At 39.4% G+C, this 25,513-nt stretch overlaps 1 protein-coding gene and 1 pseudogene across 7 annotated transcripts in view; one reads left to right on the top strand and one right to left on the bottom strand.

Moving 5' to 3' along the window:
- Window positions 1–24,290, bottom strand: part of ADD3 (adducin 3) — a 127,672-nt gene extending 103,382 nt beyond the window's left edge. For 2 of the 7 annotated variants that reach the window (XM_065923292.1, XM_065923297.1), the window contains exon 1: window positions 24,065–24,290. The gene's annotated coding sequence lies outside the window, so the exon portion shown is untranslated. Of the gene's footprint in view, window positions 1–6,206; window positions 6,224–21,479; window positions 21,581–21,896; window positions 22,175–24,064 lie in introns of those variants that run through there. The other 5 variants (XM_065923290.1, XM_065923296.1, XM_065923298.1 and 2 more) reach the window with 4 other exon arrangements.
- Window positions 893–1,357, top strand: LOC136158316 (small ribosomal subunit protein eS25 pseudogene; annotated as a pseudogene).
- Window positions 24,291–25,513: the final 1,223 nt, after the last annotated feature.

Here is a 25,513-nt window from a genome sequence, read left to right as displayed (position 1 = left end):
AAGAACTGACTCTTTAGATGTGACCAGTTTCCAAGAACATTACCAGCAATGTGGCCTACACACTGGGTGCATACAAAGCTTTGAAAAGTTCACATCTAATCTAATCATCTATTCAAAACACTCCACGCTTTCCCACATTTCAGTGGTGTTTCAAATTTATAAATCAATTTCTCAAAATGCACAGAGAATCAGAAATACATGTATGATTGAAACCTCCCTCCTTCCAAATAGATTCAGAACATGCTACCTGGTTAATGACACTGAAAGCCCCCTTTCTATCTAAAAATACAAACTGATGGTAATGTCTGAGCAAGAACAATAGGTCACTTGCATCGTAACGTAAAGCTTAGTCACCAAGTGACAGCTTTCCTTTCATTTAGAAGAGATTTCCTTAGTTTCATGTAGTACACAAGTTTAAATCATCAGTATACTATTACACTAAAGACTAGCCTTCTGTAGATACAAACGTATTTAAATTCCAAGTTGCAATAACCTTTGTGATAAAACTTTTAAAGAAATGGATAATGATGCATTTCTAACATATCTAGAAAAAGATAAAAAGAGGTATTTTAATAATTGAGATTTTTCTCTTAAATAATTAGGAACAACTACAGGTGCTATTTTTACTGATTACTGAAATAAAATTGATACTATTCATTTCTATTTCAACAATATGGAGTATGAACTATTTCATATTATTACTTTGTGAACCTTCCAGATAATGGTCCCAAATTAAAATCTCAATCACAGTGCTTAGGGACTAGTTTGTTCCGAACAAACACTGAATCCTAGTCAGTTTAGTAAATGGATAGCTTTCTTGACTATATTACAACATTTATTTTAGGTATACCTCCTCTTCCTTATTCCTCTCACAAGAAAGGATTTGGGCTTTTTTTTTTTTTTTTTTGTCCAACATCTTAGCGAGGCGGCAGTGGTTGCAGTTGCTCTCCGGCCTTCACTATGCCGCCCAAGGACGACAAGAAGAAGAAAGATGCCGGAAAGTCGGCCAAGAAAGACAAAGATCCAGTGAACAAATCTAGGGGCAAGGCCAAAAAGAAGAAGTGGTACAAAGGCAAAGTTCGGGACAGGCTCAGTAACCTAGTCTTGTTTGACAAACTCTGTAAAAGAAGTTCCCAACTATGAGCTTATAACTCCAGCTGTCGTCTCTGAGAGACGGAAGATTCGTGGTTCCTGGCCAGAGCAGCCCTTCAGGAACTCCTTAGTAAAGGACTTATTAAACTGGTTTCAAAGCACAGAACTCAAGTGATTTACACCAGAAACACCAAGGGTGGAGATGCCCCAGCTGCTGGTGAAGATGCATGAACAGGTCCCACCAGCTGTACATTTTGAAAAATAAAATTTTATTTAAAAAAAAAAAAAAAGGATTTGGGAGTGGGAGACATAAGCAAGCAACAATTACTTAACACAAATTTACTTAGCAACTCATAGTTACACATTTCACATCTGTTACCTTGTTTAAACTCCATTGCAACTCAAGAGATGGCTATCTTTATCCTGATTTCACATATGAATAAAGTAAAAAGGCTCAGAGAAGTGAAGTAACTTGCTCAAGGCCAGCAGGATTCTGTTCAATTTGTGCTACCCGGTGCTGACCCCTCCCTTTGGACCCCAGCTCTCTTCACTTGCCCACAACCAACTGAACTTGCCCTCTGAAGCTCTCATGCAGCTGCACTGACAGTTCTTTAGCAATACTAGTTTTTGGTTATCACATTATAAAAGCAAAAAATGATCAAAACAAATATAATTGAGAACTTTCTGTTACAGATCATACACACAGATAGATGGCAAAACTTTAGCCCCCCTGGAATAAATTTCTAGTGGAAGAATCTGCAACACTGATGTGGGACAAGAGAGAAAGATGTTCTAGAGCTATGTTGTCCAATTTGGTAGCCAATAGCCACATGTGACCCCCAGTACCTGAAAGGTGGCTAGTGTGAACTGAGAGGCACTACAGTGTAAAATATACACAGGATTTCAAAGACTTGGTAGATAAAAAAAGAGCAAAATATTTCATTAATTTTTCACTGAATCAATACTTCAATGAATCAACATTTCATTAATACTGATTACATGTTGAAAGATATTTTTAAACTGTGTTCAATAAAATTCACACATGTTTCTTTGTAGTTTTTTCAACATGGATAGTAGAAATTTTTTTTTTTTTTTTTTAGCCTGCAGGAGGCCGGATAGCAGAAAATTTTAAACTACACTTGTATTTTGAGGAAGGAAACAGCATTAGCCTAGGGCCTCCATATGCGGCTTCAAATCAAACTTTGTACAAAAGCCATTCTTGAACAGAAGGCCCAAACTCTTAGATTAAACTCTTAAAAGAAAAGGTAGTAGGCTATCAAAACACTTTGGGGAAACCTATATAATTAATTATTCTGATCATAAATGGTAAATAATTGTCAATTCTTATAGTAATAAGCCAAAGATGTAGCTTTCTCATCCACGCTCCAAAAAAATCTAAAAAGCCATCATTCCAACTTCTGGTTTCATATACATCTGTGAACACATCTGTCTTTATTGCTTAAGACTTGTGCAAATATTAGGGTCTTCCCTCTGAATGATTATTCTAAGTACAGTAGACCACACAAGATACAGGAGTCAAAATACACCCACCTACAAGTCACTGCTTCCAATACATCCCTGACACCCTTTTGTATGCTTAATCATTTGGTTATTTCCCAGTAAAGGATCCAAGGAATTTCAGGTAATTGAAGTTTCTATTTAAAAGGCATTTTATCGTCTATAGACCAAAATCTCAGGGAAAATCACCAATAGAAGCTTTTTAAAAAAAAAAATCATAATTAAAAGAGACTGACATGGTTTTCATAATAACTGATCTATAAAGTTTGGGGGTTTTTTGGGCTGTGTGGCATGCAGGATATTAGTCTCCTGACCAGGGATGGAACCTGTGCCTGCAATGGAAGTGTGGAGTCTTAACCACTGGAGTACCAAGGAATTCCTAGGCCTATAGTTACCAGGAAACACTGCCAGCCCCCAAGTGGTTTAAATCAACTTAATGAAACACTGGACTCAAAGTTCTCCAGTAAGTATTTTGTTGCTGTTGTTTAGCTGCTAAGTCGTGTCAGACTCTTTGAGACCCTGGGAACTGCAGGCTCCCCTGGCCTTCACTGTCTCCCCAAGTTTGCTCAGATTCATGTCCAAGAGCTTTGACTTTGTACCTCTTCCTTAAAATTGATTTAAAAACAGATCAAACTACATCTGCCATAAAACACCACAATCAGCCGTAAGAGTGTGTGTGTGTGTGTGTGTGTGTGTGTGTGTGTGTACATATCCCCTCCCTCCCGACCCGTCCTAGGAGCCAGGCTGGGCTCCCAGTGTTAAACTGCAGCTTCCCACCACACACAGACCTGGTTATCTTAATGCCTACCAAAAGTGCTGTCATGGAATTAAATGTCGTAGCAAAACACTGGGAAAAAAATCTGACAGAATCCATTCAAAGCCCTTGTATGATGCAACAGATGGTGATTAAAAACCTTATTTCATAAAGAGTTTAATCACAAAAGTATACTATAACATTAACAGTTCTACTATGTCCAATTTCTTCCTTCACTGTGCCTTACATAAGGCACTATGCCTTATGTGCCACTTAGTTGAAAATAATAGAAAATTGAGGCGAGAAGTTCTATAATCTATTTTACTCAAACGAATGACCTAAAACTTTTCCTTTTCATTGGAGGATGGAACTGTTTCTCATTTAAACATGTTCTTTTCCAAAAGAAAAAAAAGTCAAGACAGCCAAATACATCTAGTTTGAATTTTCAATATAATGTTCCTAAACATGTCAGAAACATTTACCATGTACATGACTTGTTTCAGTGGGGAGCATGCTTAAACGGGAAAAATATACAGAAGGTCAGCAAAGCTTTTTGTTACATAACAAGAAAGTTCATGACAAAGTCCAGATTTTTAGAAAAAAGCTTTACAAAACACTCCCCAATTCATTGACAGATTAAAACAGAGATGGTACCAACTCTTTCTTGAAAAGCAGCTTCAAATCCCTAAGAGACAAAGGTCTTCCATCCTAAGGCTAAGTGAATTCTGGTGAACTCCCTCACCCCAGAATTGCATGAATGGGTTAAGACGGCTGAGAATGTAATAAAGTAGAAAAAGCACTGGCCTGAGAGTCAGGGGTAACAGTTTTGAGTCTAGATCAGCTATTTTGAAGATGTCACTTCACTTAATCAAACAAGGTCATTGATCCATAAAAATGCGAAGGTTTCCAAAATTCTATGCGTCTAGATTTCATCCTCCTCCTCAGTCTACCAAGCTCTGCTTCTCCAAATGTTAAAGCTAACAGAGAATTCACACTTTGACTAATAATAGAAGGTCTGAATGATTCAACAAAGGCAGAGTTTTAGCATCCAACGAAATGTGCAAACCTGTGGAGTCTCTGTATCTATTACTAGGAAACTTCCTTTTTATTAGGTCATGGGGGCAGAGGTTGGCTAGCACCAGTTTGCTGATCTCTGCCTCTCCCATAATTAACCACCTCCCTCTCCCATTCAGTAACATATATAAGTTGCACAGCTGAGGGGTGAGGTCTCTTCTAATTATAATGAGGCTATATAATTCTTCACTTTGAAATATGTATCAAAGGCCACAGGTTCTGTGACCCTTGTCTCAATCTTCCAGGGTCCTGAATGTCAATCATAAACTTTGCTGCAGAATACAGACCTGAATAGGGATTTCAAATTACAATCTTGATTAGAAATAGGAATAATAGATCTTTGTATCACCCAAAATTTTGATCTTGAAATAATCTTTTTGATCCAGGAATATAGGAGGGGAATGGGAAGTTATTGTTGAACGGGTATAGGATTTCAGAGTTACATGATGAAAAGAGCTCTGGAAATGGATGTTGGTGATGGTTACCCAACATTATGAATGTATTTAATACCACTGAACTGTACACTTAAAAATGGTAAATTATTGTGGTAAATGTGTATTTTACCACAATAAAAAGTACTGGAAGACAGCAGATACCCAGGACTCCAAGATGGCATCACTTGTATCAGTGAAGAAGAAACTCATGGATTTTAACGTTAAAACGGGAGCTGCCAATCTGGATATGAGGTAGGATTTTGCCTCTAAATGCACTGCTGGAGTGTTTCAAAGAGGTTACTAGTGGTATGACAACAAGTATGTCTACGTGAAGAAAGGAAGCACTGCTGGGGTTTCTAGAGTGCTGGCAGCTTACAAACTTTTCAACTACTACCTTTCTTAGAAGGATCTCAAACATGAGCAGCTAAGCAAGTACCCCTGAAGAGGGCCCAGTGCAGGGACACACTCTGCTTCCCTGACTGTGACCTTTGCCCAACACTCCTCCTTGAGGAACATGATCACTGCTGAATATCCTAATTTGCAACAATGACCAATACAAGATAACCAGTACAAAAATGAAAAAAATACATTGGAAAACTTTTTTACAGGACTCCTCCACATATATACAAATATGCGACTATTACTTGCAGTATCTGCATAGGAATGATGTTCTATTAAATACCATCCAAAGAAGAAACCAAGTCTAGTATTGAAAAGTTTTGAGTCAGGTAATCCCAAGGCTTGGGAGGAAAATCTTATGACTTGGTGGGTAGCCAAAGGCAGAATCAACAAAATAATGCCAAGTACTAAAAAATTAAAAGTCAAGCTTTAGAAGCAGTCCAGTCCAGCTGCCCTAACAGGGCAGATACACACGATGGGAAAGGCTGACCATTTTTTTCCCTCCCTACTTGAGGATGTTTTCCATGGGAGCACTTCTCAGCTGGAATTTGCTTTGCTAGCATGTATCATTTCATAAAAGTTACCTGTCACTGCCTAGCATAAAATATGAGTGAACGATGATTACAATGACCACCTTCCACTTTCCATAGCTTTGTCTGAAGGGGAGGGGAAGCTAGGAAACCACACTCTTTAATTAAGAGACAATCAATCTAGAAAACACACCAAGGAAAAGAACAGGGCTGGCTATTTCCTCAGATTGTTTTGAGCCTAAAATTGTATTTTATGCAGCAATATTATACAGCAATTTATCTACCAGGTGTAGGCAGGCAAAGTCTTGATTCAGGAATTTAAAAATAAACACTGAAAAATATCTCTAGAATAATATACAAGAAAGAGAGAGAGTAGAGTAGTTCAGGGATGGGGTGACAACTTACTTTTCTCTGTACATTCTTATGTGCCTTTGGATCTTGCTTCATGATCTCATATTTCATATTTAAAACAAGAACAAGAAAAGAATAATAAAATAAAACACAAAAACTTTCATTGTATTGTATGTCCATAGAGTATTTTTAATTTTATTGAGTTGCTTTTAAATAAGTTATTTTAAACATTTAACACTTAGAATCTTTAAGCACAAAAGCAAGTTATACACTACACTAATTCAGTAGTCAGTTCTGTCAAATTCAGTATTTTCTTCTACCCATTTATAAAATCACTGTGTCCTAATGTAACACCCTCTTTGCACATGTTTTATTAAAGGGAGCTACAAACAAAAATAGTCAGTCATGCCTGTAAATAAGCAATGAGAAACATCAGAGGAGCCAAATCTTAATTGTTTCACTAAGCAAAAATACAAAATAAAGTCTTACTGGATTGGATTTGCCACTACATTTACACAGAAAAAACAAATGATTTTGTAAGCTGCTTTTGACATTTCTAATTGTTTCTTACAGGTGTTTACCATGTGTTATTTTATAAGTTACAAGATAAACCACTAAATGAAATAAGGGGGAAATTCAAAATGGCACAATGACTTCCTGTAATGACAGCATAAAGTACTTGATATGGCAATGGCCAATACCACTTTCAGTTCTTTCTTTTTTATTATTCCACTACACAGAAGTATAAAATGAAACACAAAAGCACAGCATAGCAGTTTCATTTGGAAACAAAAATACTATTCTTTTGCCAAAATGATGATTATTCAACCATTTCCAAATGCACAAATGAAAACATCGCCAAAGACTGGAAAATTGACTAATCACTGACGTGCACTAAAAATTAAAGAAGATTATGAAACAGTCACATTTCTAAAGTCTTTTATGTATAGTAAGGAAAAGATACATTCAAGCCTTGCTGAATCTACCTAAATTCTAGTTTAACAGGTGTATTTTCCCTCTGTCATAAATCAGAGTATCAGAAATGGAGTAAAATACAACATTTAAATTCCTACACCTGGTGATCAAATGTTCCCTCAACATCTTCATTGCTCAACAAGTTGGATGGATTTCTGTGTCCAAAATGTCCCATTCCTCCCTTTCTATCTCAAAGCCATTACCTTAGTTCATCTGCTTATCTCTAAATGTCTTCTAACTTGTCTCTCTGCCAACACTCTTTATCACCCCATTCTTCACAACACCAAATCTCAGACACATCTGATTATGCCCATTAGCTAAAATCTAAGTGCCACAGAATAAAACTTAAATTCTTAAAAGAGCACCCAAGGCCTTCATGACCTAGTGCTCTCAACCTTATCTTTTCTGTTTTCTCTTCCATCACATCCATCCACAGACCCGCATGCCCGTTGCACAGCCTATTATTTCAGTCAGTAATTTACTCTCGTCTTCAACATTTAAGAGATCTTCTAAAGCTCAACTCAAATGCCATCTCCTCTGTGAATTACTGCTCTCCACTGGATAAACACTTCCCTTTTCTGTGCCCATCTGCACTTCCTGTAAATTGTTGTGATAGCACTACTCTCAGGTTGGTGTTGGAGTCAGTTACACAAGATCTACTTTCCCCACGATAGCTCTTGTCTGGTTCACATATGCATTCCTTAAAATGCTGAAAACGTATCAAGCCACCAAAAATATTATTCTAATAAAGGAATATATGAATATATATATTGTTGCCTTTGTTTAGAACGAAGTCATTCGTGTGTGACTCTTTTGAGACATGGTTGTAGTCTGCCAGGCTACTCTATGGAATTTCCCAGGCAAGAACACTGGAGTGAGTTGCCATTTCCTTCTCCAGGGAGATCCCAACCTAGAAATCGAACCTGAGTCTCCTGCATTGGCAGGCAGATTCTTTACCGCTTAACCATCAGGAAAGGTCACGAAAATATATATGTGTATGTGTACGTTGCTAATAAAATTAGGGGGTGAATTTTATGGTATGCAAATTATATCTTAATTTAAAAAAAACATTAGTGTGGGTGGTACATGAAAGTTAAAGAAGACAATCCTTTCATGTACTTCCTCAACAGGCAACTCTTTGATAGTAATAATATTTTTAAGAAGGTAAATATCATCTTGGGTTGGCTAAAAAAATTACTGGGAATTGAGTTTGCCATACTTTTTAATTATAGGTATGGAGAGAAAATAAGCCATCTTACTGACTTAAGACCTAATAAAGTTATTTATAAACGAGTTCCTGCTTTATGAAGCCCACAAAACTGATTATTACAGAGCCTTCTTTTGCTTATCTAGGTCATCTCCATGAAACTGGGCATTTAAAAACATTTAGATTCATCCATGACTTGCCAAAGACAGGATCACAAACTGCTTCCTGATTTCTACCTGAATGATCTAAGGATTTTCACTTTGCCTCTTTAAGCAAACCAAGCTAAACCAAGTTTAGCATAATTCCTGCTTCATCAACTGGGGAAACTAGTTTGATTTTGGAAGTAAGATCTATGTAAGTTTTTCTTCAGTTATTCTTGTGTACATATGAATGTGCACAAACACTTTTTTCCTGGTATCTTTCTTCAAAAATTGAGATATAATTCACACACCATAATATAAATTATTACTGCAAAAGGGACAATCTGTTGCTGTGCAGTCTGTAAGTCGTGTCCAACTCTTTGCAATCTCATTGACTGTAGCCTGCCAGGCTCCTCTGCCCATGGAATTCTCCAGGCAAAAATACTGGAGTGGATTGCCATTTTCTCCTCCAGGGGATCTTCCAGACCCAGGGATCGAACCTGGGTCTCTTGAGTCTCCTGCATTGGCCAGGGAATTCTTTACTACTGAGCTACCTGGGAAGCCCCTCACACACCATAAACTTCACTATTTTTCAAACTGCACGATTCAGTGGTTCTTAGCATATTCACAATGTTGTGCAATCATCAACACTATCTGTTCTAGAACTTTTTCATCACCCCAAAGGGAAACCAAGTACCCAATAAGCAAATACTCCCTATTTCCCTTATCCCCTTCCCCTGGCAACCACTAATCAATTTGCTTTCAGTAACCAGGGATGTGCCTATTTTGCGCTTTTCATACCAACTGGAACCATACAATATGTGGCATTTTTGTGTCTGGATTCTTTCACTTAGCATAACGTTTTCAAGGTTCACCCATGTAATAGAAAGATTTCATTCCCTTTTATGACCAAATAATATTCCTTTGTGTGGATATACCATGTTTATTTAGCCATTAATCAGCTGACAGACATTTAGGCTGTTTCCACTTCTTGGCTATTATGAATAATGCTGCCATGAACACCAGTGTACACGTTTTTGTGGGAACATGTGTTTTCAATTAAGTGTATAATGTAGGAATAGAACCACTGGGTCATAATGGAACCTATATGTTACTATTTTTAACCATTAAACCATATTAACTTTTGGAGGAAGAGTCAAACTGTTCATTTTACATTCACATACATGTTTTGAAGGGCAGTAACAACAGTTTCTATTTTCACATTTTGTTAAAAAGTAAATTGTTCTACCCTAGAGGAAAAGATTTCCTTTGGGATTCAGGGTCCTTAGAAGTTAAAGCAAATCCAAGATTTTACAGGACAGATTAAGATTAAACCCCTTCAAAGAATAAAGATGTATAGCAACAAATCAAACCCTTACTACAGCAAAGTCCAGTCATCAAAGGGATTAAATATGCAAATATTTTAAATGAAAGAGGAAAATAATAACTCCCAATTTTATACAGTCAGTCAGTAACTAGACACTGATCTTCACTCACAGAATCTTCTACTCCAACATCTCTCATAGACATTTCAAACTTACTATGTCTCAAACTGAATTTCTACTCTTTTCTACTCCCCAAATTATTCCTCCTGGTCAAAATTATTCGTCCTGCAAACTTTTACCTACACCCCAAAACTTGGTGTCGTTTGACTCCTTTCTCTCATGTATATACTATACTCTCACATATATACTATACTCCACATCCTAGTCAGTAAATCATATTGGTTCTATTGTCTGAACACTACATTCAGAATCCACTCAAATCTCACCACCTCTACCAGAGCAATCTCTCACCAAGATTACTGTACCACCATGATCGAGTGTCAAAACACAACCAAATAACCCTTGCAAAATATATGTCAGATTATGTCCCACTTCTAACAGTCATCAGTGGCTTCCCAACATCCATCCCCCATTTTGTTTCATCCATACCAGACACCCTTGGGCCCCAAGGCGTTTGCTTGGCATTCCCTCTGCCTGCCATGACCTCCCCCTTGGTATCACACACAGTTCTCTTGGTACTCAAGGGGGATTTGTTCCAGGATCCTAGTGATACCAAAATCTGTGGATGCACAAGTCCTTTATATAAAATGGCCTAATATTTGCATATAGCCCTGCACATCTTCCTATACACTTTAAATCATCTCTAGATTACCTTTAATGCCTAATCCAATGTAAATGCTATGTAAAGTTATAAATACTATGTAAATGATATGCAAATAGGCTCTGAAAGGGAAAGTGTGACTCGCTCAGTCCTGTCTGACTCTCTGCAACCCCCTGAACTGTACCCACAAGGCACCTCTGTCTGTGGGATTCTCCAGGCAAGAATACTGGAGTGGGTTGCCATTTCCTTCTCCAGGGGATTTTCCTAACCCAGGGACTGAACCCAGGTCTCCTGCACTGCCATCTGAGATTCTTTACCATCTGTGCCACCAGGGAAGGAAGCCCTGGCACACAGCAAATTCAAGTTTTGATTTTTGGAACTTTCTGGAATTGTTTTTCCCAAATATTTTTGGTCCGTGGTTGATTTAATCTGCAGATGCAGAACCCACAAAGTACCGATTGTATCCACTCCCTTACCTTCTTTAGGTCTTTGCATACATGTCAGTTTCTTAGTAAGGACTTCCTCTGGCCACTTAAATTTGTCATTGCCCCCAAACACTTCCTTTATCTCCTTTCCCCCTTCTATATTTCTCCAAAATATTTCTATCAATACAATATATATTTTACTTATTTATTTTTCTTTACCCCCAAGAATATAAACTCCATTAGGGCAAGAGAGTTTATTTGTTTTGCTCACTGCTATATTCCCAGCACTTAGAAGAGGATCTAGCACATAGTAAGTGCTCAATAAATATTTGTTTAATGCATAAATGAACAAGCAAAAGGAAGCATAAAGCTGCTCAGAAAAGCTAAAGAAAGGTAAGAGAAAAATTTATGAGGAACTAATATACCAAAACATAATACAGTTGTGATGTGAAAGGAAAGTACATTTCTAAAAAAAAGGTTCAATGTTTCTAGTTGAAACAAAAGTTCAATGTTTCCCAAAGCCTAGTTGGCTTTAGGGAAAGTTACTATCCTTGACTATTTCATTGTTTTCAAAGAGGATCTATCCACTGTCCATTGCCATGGGCCCTTAGCTTCTGAAGAACTGAAAGAAACTCTGGGAATGGACAAGTTCCTGGAATGATGATGTCCTTTTCTCAGCTACCACATACACAAAGAGACAAGGGGTTGTCTTAGCCTTCTATCAGACCTAGTCCCAGGACCTTCACAGCCTTCTATCAGACCTAGTCCCAGGGCCTTCACACAGTACGATCATATGTTTCTTAGCCACCTTTCAACTAAAACCACTAATTGGTAAACTCACCTTTCTAAGAACTACAATCACAGCCTCTTCAAACTAAAATGGATCTTAAAATGATCTCAACCCCTCACATTTTATTTTAAAAACTACAGTGAAAAAAAAACAGGGACTTGCTCAAAATAACTTGAATAGTTAATTATACTAATATTTTTCAAATAGTAAGTGATAAATGTTACCAAATCTAAGAGAATTCAGACAATTGGGACAAATTTTCAAGTATCCAAAACAAGATAGTCACAAAAATTAAGTCAAAATTATTATATCTCAGTATCAGCAACACCATCTATCCACATGTTGGATCCAAAAGTTATAACAGAGCCATCAGCAAAACCATACTCCAGTATTCAGCAAACAAACTAAACGATGGATGAATTTAGATTTAAGAAAAATATACACCTTTTCCCCAAAGGAGGCTTTCATTGTCCAGTGTTGGGAATGATGAGGACTTCTAAAGTCTTTTTGCAAGTACCAACTTTCCTAAGCATTACTGGCTTCAAATAGCAGTATAAAGATGTTTCTACGAATCAATTATTTTCACATGAGGTCCAGAGGGAACAATTTTTAAAAGGTTCATGATTTTCACCACGCCTACCACCCTCTCCTCCTTGCCCTGCAATATTCTAACACACTGCCTCGGCAGTGTGTCCTCGGCACTGTTTCTCATAGGGTATGTAATAGCCTTCAAGTGCCTTACAGTGACCATGATTATAAACTATCTCCAGCGTGCTACAGGAAAAAGGATTACTATTTTTTCAAATATTTATTTATTTGGCTGCACCAGGTCTTAGTTGCCACACGCGGGATCCAGTTCCCTGACCAGGGATCAAACCTAGGCTCCCTGCTTTGGGAGCATGGAATCTTTGCCACTGGACTACCAGGGAAGTCCCAAAGGATTACTTTTTTCATAGTCAGAAATTTCTTGCCAAAACCCTTTCCATGGTCTGCATCTAGTGAAACTCTACCATGCCTTTAAAGGACCACCCTTATACTTCTTTCCTGGGGACCTTTTTCTGACTGTTCTATCCATGGTGCTCTTTTCTTGATCAGATGACCTATAGCATTTGTTATCTGTACCTGTAGCATTCATCATACACTGGCAAGTAACATCTTTTGTATAGTCATCTTAGTTGTTGCTGGCTTTTTTTTAATGCTTGACTGGATAGAGAGTCAGAATCTCAAAGAGTTACATAATTGATATTCCTAAGAGGATTTTCCAGACAATAAAGCGTAATGTTTCTACATATGAAGGGAAAAAGTCAGAAATTATAAAAGAGCAATTGGGTTTTAGAATACACAGCACAACCATGACTGAACTGTAATTTCAGAAGCTTTGTATTATACCAAAATAACTATTTCCATGCTTTTAAAGTAATAAGGATGCCTTTTAAGGTCAAAACATATTTTAAGGTTAAAATATATTTGTGTACCAAAAACATACTCAGTATTAGTCAGGTGTAAAATATCTTTTAACAGAGAATACATGCATTCAAAAGTCTAACTACACAACGGTATGTTAAGATGGTACTTATCTGGTCTAGAGAGCTTACCCGATGTGCACAAGAAGCTGAGGTTACCCCAGGACCTCGGACTGCACATGGTTGAACTTCACTGTGCTGTGGACACGAAATATTACCGCGATATCAAAAAGTACTACAACCTAAAACTATTTAGGAGCAAGCAAAACACAGAAGGACTGATGCTGAAGCTGAAACTCCAATACTCTGGCCACCTGATGCAAAGAACTGACTCATCTGAAAAGACTCTGATGCTGGGAAAGACTGAAGGCAGGAGGAGAAGGGGACGACAGAGGATGAAATGGTTGGATGGCATCAATGGACAGGAGTTTGAGTAGGTTCCAGGAGTTGGTGACGGACAAGGAAGCCTGGGGTGCTGCAGTCCATGGGGTCGCAAAGAGTCGGATACAACTGTGACTGAACTGAAATACAGAAAGACTAACAAATCCCTACCTATCCCCATCCTACTCCCTCTCCCAAATCAAACATAAAATCCTTCATTAACTCAACCTTTCTTTCCAAGCAGCAGCAGATTTTAAGCAACGTGAAACAATTCACTTCAATGCTTCAATAATGAACTTTTCTTGTGGTTTTAAGTTAATATTATAGCAAAAGGAACAAAGAAATGAATATTATAGACAAACCAAATATTTGAAAGTTCATCTCTCATGTATTTCCTAATTCTACTGAAATCTCAATCCTATTTAACCATTTTATCACCTTCTTCAAACAAACAAGCAAAAACCACCAATATTTTCCAGCAAAGGTAGAAATACCATTGTGATCTCAGTTCTAGTCTTTTGTGCAGTTACCAATAAGAATGAGCTTAAATAAAGAGCAGGTGAGCAGGGAGTTTAAAGGAATTAGCCCTGGGCTCAAGTCTTGGTTCTGTCACTCATTAACTGTATGATCTTGAGCAAGTTACTTAACTTCAGATAATTTATGTAAAGTGCTTAACAGGATCCTTGGCAGGTTTTAAGGCTGAGAAAAGTGGTTACTGATTAAGTAATTATATATAATAGATACATAACAAAGATATCCTTCTTACCAAAATAATTTCAAAGCTTCCTTTCAATTCCCTCTTGTCTGGCTCTGACAGGTCTGTCCCAGGTATCATAAATCTCCACTCCTGACCCATACCTGGTTCTACTACCTCCAGTTCTACCCTTGGCTATGACCATAAGCAGTTTCTGGAAGTGAGGGAACACATGACAAAAAACAAAACAGGAGACCACTTGAGTAAGCCAAAACAGCAACAAAATCCACTTCAAAACACAGAATTCACTCAAGCAGGAATCTGCCTTAGAACCAGAGACAAAGAAAAAGGCAAGAGAGAAAAACTAACCAAATTACTCAAATACTTTTAAAACCCTTACCTCCAGTTAAACAAATGACTGAAGATTTGAAGTCCAAATTTTAAACAACAGCATTATTGTCTGCATGAGCCATCAATAACCAGTGCTACTAATGAAACATGTCTCACTAAAACAATTCTTTACCATTTTTAATTTAACAATGATTTAACCGTTGCTAGACTATTTTTTAAGATGACGTCCAAGCAACTTTTTCAAGTTTCTCCTTTCCCCTTGCATTTCAACAGGCAGTGAATTAGTTCTTCATCATGTGTTCCGGCCTCCTGCAGGCAAGCATAATTAAAATTAAGCAAACAACAATTCCACTTGGTGTTACGATCCTGTCAAATTCTTTGATGAAGCTGAGTCTGGTTTCTCCAGAAGCCAGTTGAAAGTTCTGCAACAAAAACTTGGGGTTGCTCAACTTGATGCTGGCCATTCATTCAGTAGATGGCACTCTTCCCTTTGAGCCCAAATTACACACATGCCAAGAAGCATGTTCTATGACATTCAGGTGTGATACAAAGCAGGGATTCTCTCTTCAAAGCTCCTAACTGGCCATCACAATCCCTCCAGAAACTCATTCATCAAAAGTTGATGGTCCAACCAGACACTTTTAAAGAGCCCAGGGAAATTCAGATTACAAAACATCAAACACAATATTAATAAAATCACCTTAACAGGTGATTACCAAGTAATCGGCTTCTCAGAGCCTTTTCTATACTTTTTTATTCAGGCATAAAACGTTTTCCCTAATACAGAGGTAATGGCCTTTCAGTGGCTACTGATCAAATCTTGTCTATCAAATCTCATTAAGGTATTCAAGACAGCACAGTGTTTGGAAAACTGTGATTTTGTCATTATCAACATTCACTAGGACTAATGAAAGATGTATTACTTTCATATTACTTTCAACATTTTTGGTTTAAAAAATTCATATAATTTTTGATACCCACTTAAAAAGAATCAAACATCCTAATACAAAATTACTGTACATCTAATTTTCCAAAAAACAAATACATATTTCTGATTCATTAATCTGTCTTTTACTTTAATACATAATAGTTCCCAATTATTAATGATAAGTAAGGTTTCCCACACTTCTGTTTCAGACTTTTTTTTTTTTAATTAAAAAGCATACAGTTGTGGACAGAAACAGAAGGAAATTCTTTTTAGTGTAACCTCCAGGTGAACGCCAAACTTTTCAATGATCACCTTAAAAATTCCACCTTTTCTAGTTAAGCTAAAACTCAGTCCTGGCCAAAAAAAAAAAAAAAAAGAAGTCAAAGGAGAAAGGCAAGGTAAGAGGAACATGGTTTTAAATCTTTAAAAAGGAAAAAAAAAGCACTGGGAGTGGGGATAAGAAATAGGGAAAACATATCAATTTCAGTAACCATCTCGTCCCCCTGTCCACTTTCACCCTGTGCATCTAAGCCCATTCACAGCTCCACTTGAGCTCTGACCATCACCACCCTTCCCTAAACACTTCCTCAGATAATAAAAGGCTGACCTCACAGAATCTTTTCCTTATGTACTAATAAGACAAAGGAGATTAGAAGGAACAATGCAGCTAACAGTTGCTGGCTCTAATTTCTGAAGGATTAAAAAAGGGATCCCCGGGGAGGCCTTGATCCCAAAATATACCTCTTTAGATGTACCAAATAAGCCTAATTACCTTCTCCACGAGGATACTGAGGAAACCTATCTCTTTGCCATGGCATGGAGTCATTCCAGCGGATCCAAAGATGACAGGACAAGAATATTGTATGGAAAAGGGAAAGGAAATGCTATTCTCTTCTCGCACAGGATGAGCTGAGCCATTGTGGAAGAACTTCACAGAAACACTGCTGACGGTGACAAATTAAAGGCACAGACTAAGTCCCCAAGATACTGATAAAACTCAGCACTGCTCCAACCTGACTGCTTTCTACATTGTTGAAATTCCAGCTCCCCTAGCAAACAACCAATAGCCCTGGGAGCTGAATTAAACAGGCTCCTGAACTCACACCTGCACTGTCCTTTCCTCTTCCATCCGAAGTAAGCACTTCTTTGGTGGGGGATGGGGGAGTGAAAAATTACAAGAACAAATTCAAAGAGATATGAGAATTAGCAAAAGGAATAAAGCAAGAATTCCATGTATGTTACTTAGAGTTAAGTTTTTTATATTACTTCCCTTAATGAACGTTGTGAGCATTAAATTTTGAAAATTTGAAATACAGTGTGCTTCTTGAAACACTGGTTTTAAGAATGTAAGTTGTTATTACTGCCCTTAAGTTTCCAAAAAGTGTTTCACCCCCTGGTTGGCTGGTTGTGGGAAGTTTTTTATCTTATGGAGGTCAGTATGTCTGCAGCAGAAAAAGTGAGCTTCATAACCCAATCTTCAAACTCTAGTCTAGTTTGAGTCAGTAGCAGTCTTAAATGCTAGTTAATGTACTGCTACATACCAATATCCTCAGGTCCAGTTTCAGGCAATTTAAAACAAGAGGTTTCAAAGTTCATTTTATATCAGGAAGTCTTACCATTTCCAATTAAGCTTACTAAAACCAACTTTTAAAACAAGTAATTGTAAAGTATATACAGTGCTGAGACAGATCAGCCTGACATTAGGTAAAATCAACTGAGATCTCACCTCATTATAAAGATATAATTATATGTCAAAGACTAAACACACTGGAGAAGGAAATGGCAACCCACTCCAGTCTTCTTGCCTGGAGAATCCCATGGACAAAGGAGCCTGGTGGGCTGCAGTCCATAGGGTCGCACAGAGTTGGACACAACCAAAGCGACTTAGCAAACATATTTTATAATAATAATTCAGCTCTGGCATAGTTAAAAACCAGTCTATACAATCTTCCTAGGAAGGAAATTTACAAAAACAAAAAGCCTTCAAACATCAAGCATGAGTTTCATCCATTTTTATACTTTTTGGAGGTCAAGCAACTAGTTTTTAAGTTATGCTAGACAATTATGAAAGCCACATTTATTATTTAAGGTTTCTAGGATACTCTTTTTAAAATTGCTCCTTCAGTGTAGTAAGTCATGTCCTAGAAACCTGAAAGCTACTTTTCAAAGATACCCAACAAGAAAATCATTTAAAGAAAACAAAAGACTCTGATTCTCATTATCTATGCTATCTTCTAAGACTTTACAGTAAGTTAAACGGTACTTTAACGTTCAAGTATGTTTTCAATTGTGTAATTAACTTACTTTTGAGCTTGATTTTGTGATTAGTCCACATATAAGAGATCAACATTAAAATACACATGAAACAAAAAACCCACACACATCTTTTTCTCTAATACTTTAACACTTTCAGTTAATTTCACTTAAAACTGTTCTATGCATGCGTTGATAGTCAAATAATCACTACATGAATGCCAGGTGAATCATTTTGTAATTAACCTGAAAGGAAGAGCATCCTCCAAGTAGTATGGTTACATATGTGTGTCCATAACTAGCTACTGCTAGGAAAAAAAAAAAACTAATCAAATTCATCTAACATATTAGACATAAGGGATATACAAGGGATAACAAACTTTTTCTTTCAAGCCACAGTCAATGAAACACTGCTAACCTGTATGATTTAAAGAGGATTCTTAATATACGCAACCCACTGCAGTAAAAATTTGAGACTGTCTTGGCTTTTGGCCAAAAGAATTTAGTCACTAGCAAGACCTGAAATATCTCATAACAATCTCATCTAGAAATACTAGGGCACATACCCCAAGATCAAATGATTAAGCATTAACAGAAGACATGAAATAAAGTATTAGGGCACCCATTTTGAATCTCAATGACTAGCCACAGTCTATGACTGCTCAATTAATTTCAAATAGTTTACGTCTAAAAGAAAGTACTCTTGATTAAACATTTAAATGTTTTCTATTCAAATTCTACATGTTTAATATTTCCAAAGGAATCTGAAACAGCACTGAATTTTAATATCAGAAAAACGCGTGTTTATTTAGTGTGAGGAACATATTAGTAGCCTGTGTCTTCAATACAGTTTGAGCTCTCTTAATTCAACAGATGCTGTTTTTATTTTATTTTTTGAATGCTGTTTTTAAACACTGCCCCCTAATATTACCTTTCACTAAACTGCCAACAAAGGACATATTTAATCTCTACAATAGTAATCCTAAACATTACTTCAAAACAGCTACTAATTTAGGTTATAATTAACTGGCTTGACCTATCAACGACACTGGTGAAGCAGCTACACAGAGGTCCTTGAGGAATGGGAGTGACAAAGTAAAAGCCACTTACAGCTAATTGTAAAAGGTAACTCAGGTGGAATTTTGAACAAACTGAAGTTAATATTCACCTCAGGCCGATGCAGTGTTGATAATCAGAAGATCAAGCCTACTGACTTAGTGCAGAACTAGAATCAACAAAGAGCCTGTTGGACCAGCTGGGGCCCTACACATCTGGCAAGCTCAAAGAACAACAAAAAAAGACTTGAATCTTCAGTAATTAAAAAGATAACACAGTAGAGCCCACATTCTAGCATTCAAGCTACACATATGTCATGTGAAAAGAGAATCCTCTTCCAAAGTCAAAAAGTGATTCTACTTAATGCAGATTGATTATCGCCCTTCAGATTTAAACACATCTTGGGGATATTAATACAGGAGGGTGTTGCTAAACAAGGCATACGCACAGTTGGAGTCTTGGAGACCCTGTGAAGATACTTCATTCATTTGCAGGTATTACCCCGAGTTTAATAGCAGCAGGGGTTACTGGTTATGTGGACTCACTTTCAAATCAGGCTCTGGGTTCAGAACCAGCCAGTCTGTGCCTAGGAGCTATACAAAATACTTAAACCTTTATGTCTGTTTACGCATTGGGTTGTTATGAGGATTAAACATATAAAAGTCTGTGCCTGGCACAGAGGTAGAACAATAATATTGGCTGTTACAAGTATTTGCTGAGTCTTCACTTGCTGGGACGCATGATATAACCACCTTCAAAAAAAGTAACCTTATAGTGATGCTGATAAACACACAAAACACTGAGTACCAAACTATATTCTAAGCACTTTATATATAAGAACTCATAAGGTTCTGATAGTATCACTCCCAGCATTTTACAAACCCAGTTTGTTCCGAGTTGGGTTTTTATGATTTTAATATGATTTCTTTCTCGAAATAAAATTTCCTGTACTCTGATGACATACGTAAGTGTTGCCCAGTACTGCTAGTCAACTACTTTGAGATGGCAGAGATTAAACAGCTAACAATCTGCATAGGCTTAAGTGTAACAAAAACAGGCAGGCACAAGAAACCTACTTCAGGAGCGCTCACAACTTCAGAGGTTGGGCCCTACTCTGCATTCAGGTTTCAGGATTGCGTGTAGGAGGTGGGCTGATGCTATGTCCTCTTAGTATCAAAAGACATTCTGGTTTTACAAAGACCACATCCACACTTTAAACATCACTGAGCAGAACCCGCATTCACACCGGTGTAACATTATTGAAAAGGGGGTTAGAAATAGCAAAGTGTGCAATATCATTTTCTCATTCATTTTCAGAATGTAAAACATACTGTGAAAATACAATCTATCATGCAAAATAGTTCCTAGATGTCTTATGACCACCTGTGTCATATGTCTACCAACAAACATTTCCTTATAACATGTAAAAAAGCTGCAACTTATTGAATTCCTCATAACCAACTATCTCAAGAGCTCAAATTATGTTTAACATTCAAAAGAGACATATCCATTTTTTTCTTTAAAAGCAACTATTGCCAACATTTTTCAGTCAATTTAGAGTTTTAAGAGCAGAGACTGAACTCTTCGGAAAGAGTAACACTTAAATATAGCAAAAGTGGCCTTTTTTCCCCCTGGCCTTCCCTTTGCAAAGGTAATCTGCTCAATTTAAGCAGAGGAAAATGAGTTACAGTGCAATTACAATGCAATGGAGACTTTTAGATATCCAAACTTTATACATATGCTCCAAAAGTAACTTAACCCTATAAATGAATGGGTCCCATATCTTAATTACCTTTTTTTTCCTTTAACAAAATAGTCAAGCATCTTATTTAAAAACGACAAATTACGGTATTCTTATTTTACTCCCTTTAATAATCTAATTAGAAGTCCTCCAAAGCCCAAAGTAGGGTGTACCCAGCATGGTGCTGATGCACTCCATTTCAAGAAAAGCAAACATTTCATACTGCTAAATCTAAAGTGTCATAACATAAAAAAGTTCATGCACCTTTAAAATGTAGCTGATTCCTACCCCCCAAATCTTATCAACTCCCTCACCAAACCTGCATATAAATCCCCACTCAAAGCCTCTTGGTTGATTTAAATTCCATTTCTCTCCACACCACTCCAGCAGGTCAATTACAACAGCACATGTGCCAAAGAAATTAGAGGATTTACTCACGCTCCCATTTTAAACGGGCACCTACTTGCAATTAAATCTCTCCAACAAAGAAAGTTTACCTGAGGCCATTCTTGCTATTTTACTAGAGGCCTAGCTTATTCTACCTGTCTCTGTGGTCTTGCCTCAGCTAGGATGGCATACCTCCAAACAGCCTGGACGCCCCTAAACACCAGCTAACCCGACCTGCAGCCAACTCTTGCCTGTCACCCCGGGCAGGAAGCACAACCTAACGTGTATACATTTGTAGGGGTGGGGTGGGTGGGTGTGTGTCGGGGGGATGGGGACACAGATTACGGGAGAAAGGTTTGGTTGAATACTCTCAACTTGGTAACAGGAGTTTTTTTTAACGAGGAAAACAAACCAACACTTCCTCCCTTACCTCCACCTTTTTCCGAGCGCGGGAACCTCCCAACCCTCCTGGAGCGCACCTCTAGAGCTTAAGGTCCCTCGGATCCCGAAGCTTCGGCCACTTCTTGGTTTTTAGAACTTCCCGTCCTCTGGGAGAAATCAGAGGACGCCCGAAAGACTCGGGCCCACCCCGCGGCGCCCCGAGATCCTCCCCTGCAGGTCCACCTTCCTCGCCCGAGGCTCCCGTTCCAGTCCCGGAGGGAGAAGGGTTCACCTGAGGCTGCAGGGGCAGCCAATAGCAAAGTCCCCTCGGCCCAGCAAGTCGCCGCAATCCAACCCCCGCGCGACCCCCTTGGAAGGGTCCCCGCAGCCCAGCCCGCGCTGGCGCCTGCCGTCCCCGCCGCGAGAAGCGGCGGAAAGGCCGCGCCTTCTCTCCCCTCAGGATTACCTCGCAGCGCGCAGCCGGCTTTGTGCTCCCCTCCCTCCTTCTCCGCGGCCGCCGGGACTGCAGCGGCCGCGCGATCCTCCACCGCCGCCTCTTAAGCGCCGCACGGCTCCAAAGGGGAGGGCAGAAGGGGAGGGGGCGTGAGGAGGGAGGGACTTGGGCGCCGAGCCCTGAGAGGCAGGAAGCGGCGACACCTGGGTCGCGATGCTTCTAGCTTTCGCTCTCCGTTTTTAAAAAATACAATATAAACCCCTCTCTTTGCCCTCCCGCCCCGCGCCCCCGCGACCGTTACCGGCAGGCGGCTCACGCTCTGGCGGGACTGGCCGAGAGCCCCTCGAGCGTCCCCTGGCCCCGCCCCAAGGCTCCGCCCTTAGGCCCCCAGGCGCCTCTGGCTCCACCCCCACAAGCCCGCCCCCTCGCGGCCCCCGAACGCCCCTGATCCCACCCCTCGGGTCCCCGAGCGTCCTGGCCCCGCCCCTCGGAATCACAGGATGTTCCTGACCCCGCCTCCTCAAGGCCCCGCCCCCAACGCGGCCCCTCGGGCCCCTCCGGAGACTTGGTACCGCCCCCTACGGCCCCCTCCTCTCCCGCCTGCACCCAGTCTCTAAAGCCGCGGCCGCCGGGCCCTACAGGCCTGGCATGTGGGAGGGCCTGGTGCGGGGCAGCTGTCTGGCATCTCTTCAGCGTCCTCCTCCAGCTCTACACCTTCGATCCGTTGCGTGCCTTGCGGGAGGGTCGGAGGTGTAAAAGACCCCGACGGAAGCTCGACTCCAAGGGATAGGAGGGGCGCCTTGGAAATGCCGCCCGCCCAAACCGGAGCGAGGCCCCCACCTCCCGCCGCCGCCGGCCACGCTCCTGACGCTGAGCCACAGCTTTCAGAGTCAATCTCGGCCGCCTACACTGGCTGCTGGGTCTTCAGCGGGAGGCCACTGCTAAGGTTCAACCTCCGGACGCCCCTTACAGGAGGGGCCTGGGCGTTCTCAGCATAGTTGCCTGTGGGGGCGCCTCTTTCCCCTACTCACCTCCACAGAGGAGCAGGGGCTCTCTCTATCAGCTCCACTTGCACGCCTCAAGGGTCTTCACCCAGAATTTGGCCCCTTGCCTTGAGACCTTATGAGAGCTCATCTCTTGGAGTGAAAAGTCAAGGCACTGCCAGCCTTGAAAATTAATTCGGGGCCGGGTAAACTTTGCAGGGATGTGGATCCATCCACAGGTGACACTGCCCCCCCACCTCCGCCCAGACAAGACCTACCCTAGAAATAGACCTCCCAGCAACGCACACCTTCCTCTACCACCCACGACTTGCACACCCCTCCCGCATACGTGTACTGCAGGGACACAAATCCACTCCCAAGCCCACCCTCTGAGCGGCATTCTGGTTATTCATGGTCTCTTGAGTCAACCCAACCCTAACACACAACAACAAACTTCATTCCCCACCCTTATCTCCCTTCGTTTCCAAGGCATTGGGGACAGTCCACTTCATTTCCTTCCTCCTCTGCACTCTTCTCTTCCCCCTCAAATACTTCGTGCCATCCCCCTCATCTTCATCCCCTCCCTCTTCCCTAAAAATGTGCTAATTAAAATGTAGTTTCCTCTTCCCACATATGAAGTGTGGAAAATGAATCTTGTCTTGGCACAAACTGTGATTCATTTATCCTCGCTTTCTCTCTCCACTGGACCAAAGCTATAGAAATTTTAGTCTACCACCATCTCCCATATGCTCAAAATCTAACCATGCCTCATGGTTTTTAAATACCCCTAAAGGATGGTGGGGAAGGCTTCCTGTCTTTGGGGAGAAAATATTTAGAAAATGCTTGGCCTGTCATTTTATTTGGCATTTTAAAATATCTGCAGTATTTGAGAGAGATATTGGGAGTGGCTGGTTGTTTTCTTGCATTTAGAAAGCAAAAAATGAAAAAAAAAAGAAGCTTGGCACGCATCAAGGTTAGCCGGTTTATGAATAGCCCCCCAAAAGTGCGTTAGGGGTACATACCAGACAATAGTCTCCACTGCACAGGACGTTTGCCTGTCACAGATCTAGACCTCCCCCCGCCCCAAAGGAAGACAAATTAACATAATCCATTTTAAGCATGTCTGATGAGCAATCCTTCCCGTGATCACTCCATTTCCCACAGTTTCTGGACAAAATGGATAAAAGATTTGCTTACCCGCTTAGGATGCAAGGCTTTCTTGTGTCCAGGGCAGTAGACGTGTGTATCTTCTAGGTGTGGATTCTGCAGTGCTGCACAGAAACCCACTGCAGCCTCAGACCGGCGGCTGCGGCGGCTTCTCCCAACGCCGAGTAGTAAAGTGTGTGACTCTGGTAGAGACTCCACGATTACCATTAGGCGCTTGCTTATGAGAGAGGAGGCGGAATCTTTCTTAAAGGAATGGGTAGTGTTTTTCCTCTCCACTATTGCTTCATGAGAGGCTGAAAGGGTGGAAGCAGGGAGTTTTTTCGGACTGAGTATGGCAGTACAGCTGTGGGAGGTCAAGGTTAAAATTAACTGGGTGATCGAGGGACCGATTTAGTGTGAGTCAATGAAATGCTAGAAGCATTGGTTTTAAAGAGCCCTGCTAACTTCAAGCTCTGGGGTCCATGGCAAAAATAAAGTGATGTGCCTTGAAACTGACTAGTACTTTGTGTTAATAATTAATTTTGAATCATCGCTTTAAACTGATAACTCTACAAAGGGAGGTTATTTCATATTTAATACAAAAACAAGAAAAGAATTATAAAATAAAACGCACAATTGGGAACAAGAGTCAAGTCTTCCTAATACAAGCATATCTGGTATTTCAGTGAATATCAGTATTAGAAAATATTGTAAATCAACTGTACTTCAATTAAAAAAAGAAAATATACTATTGACAGATCAATCTGTACTTGTAAAAATTATAATATTATTTATAGAAAAAATAAAAATCTAAACTAATTTAAGAAAAGAATAGCTGGCAATTATGCTATTTCAGTGGCAATTAAAAGTTCAGCAAAATTAAGGAACTCATAGGTAAGATTACTTTAAATGCATCCAAATTTACTATTTACATTATTAGAATGTGGTGTGTCCACACAGGAGGAAAATGAGCCTGCTTTATAACTTTAATTTTTATCTCAAATAATATTCCTCAATTTAAGCACTGAACATCTGAGATTTTTTTCTTCAGTAGTAAATGAGGAGGTGTGGTCCCAAAATATGAGTAGAGAAAAATATGGAAAATATTCTGCGATTGATGTTTTTACACAGCTTTTGTTAACTACCAGTGATCTTGAGCAGGTAAGTAAACGTTTTTGTTCCACAGTCCCCTGTTTTTAAAAATAAGGATGTTGCATTGAAATTTTCCTTTAGCATTCCAAAATACTATGATTTTTATGACAATTAAACATTTATATTTTTGTTATTTGATGCGTATGTATTTTACCTTACACTCTGCTTCTCCTGAAAACTTGGATTAAAAATGTCTTTATTTTAAATATATAAGCAGAGCTTATTATTTACAACTATTCCAAAACTATTTTGCAAATCACATATTGTTTTTGTAAAGCGAAAAAACTTAATTTTATCTGACTTATGATTGCATACCCAATTATGACCAATTTTCCTGCAGCAGAATCC

Source organism: Muntiacus reevesi, chromosome 2 (genome assembly GCF_963930625.1).
Source record: "Muntiacus reevesi chromosome 2, mMunRee1.1, whole genome shotgun sequence".
NCBI classification, from domain to species: Eukaryota; Metazoa; Chordata; class Mammalia; order Artiodactyla; family Cervidae; genus Muntiacus; species Muntiacus reevesi.
The sequence above is the reverse complement of the archived record's forward strand: the minus strand, read 5'-3'. Positions and strand labels throughout refer to the sequence as shown.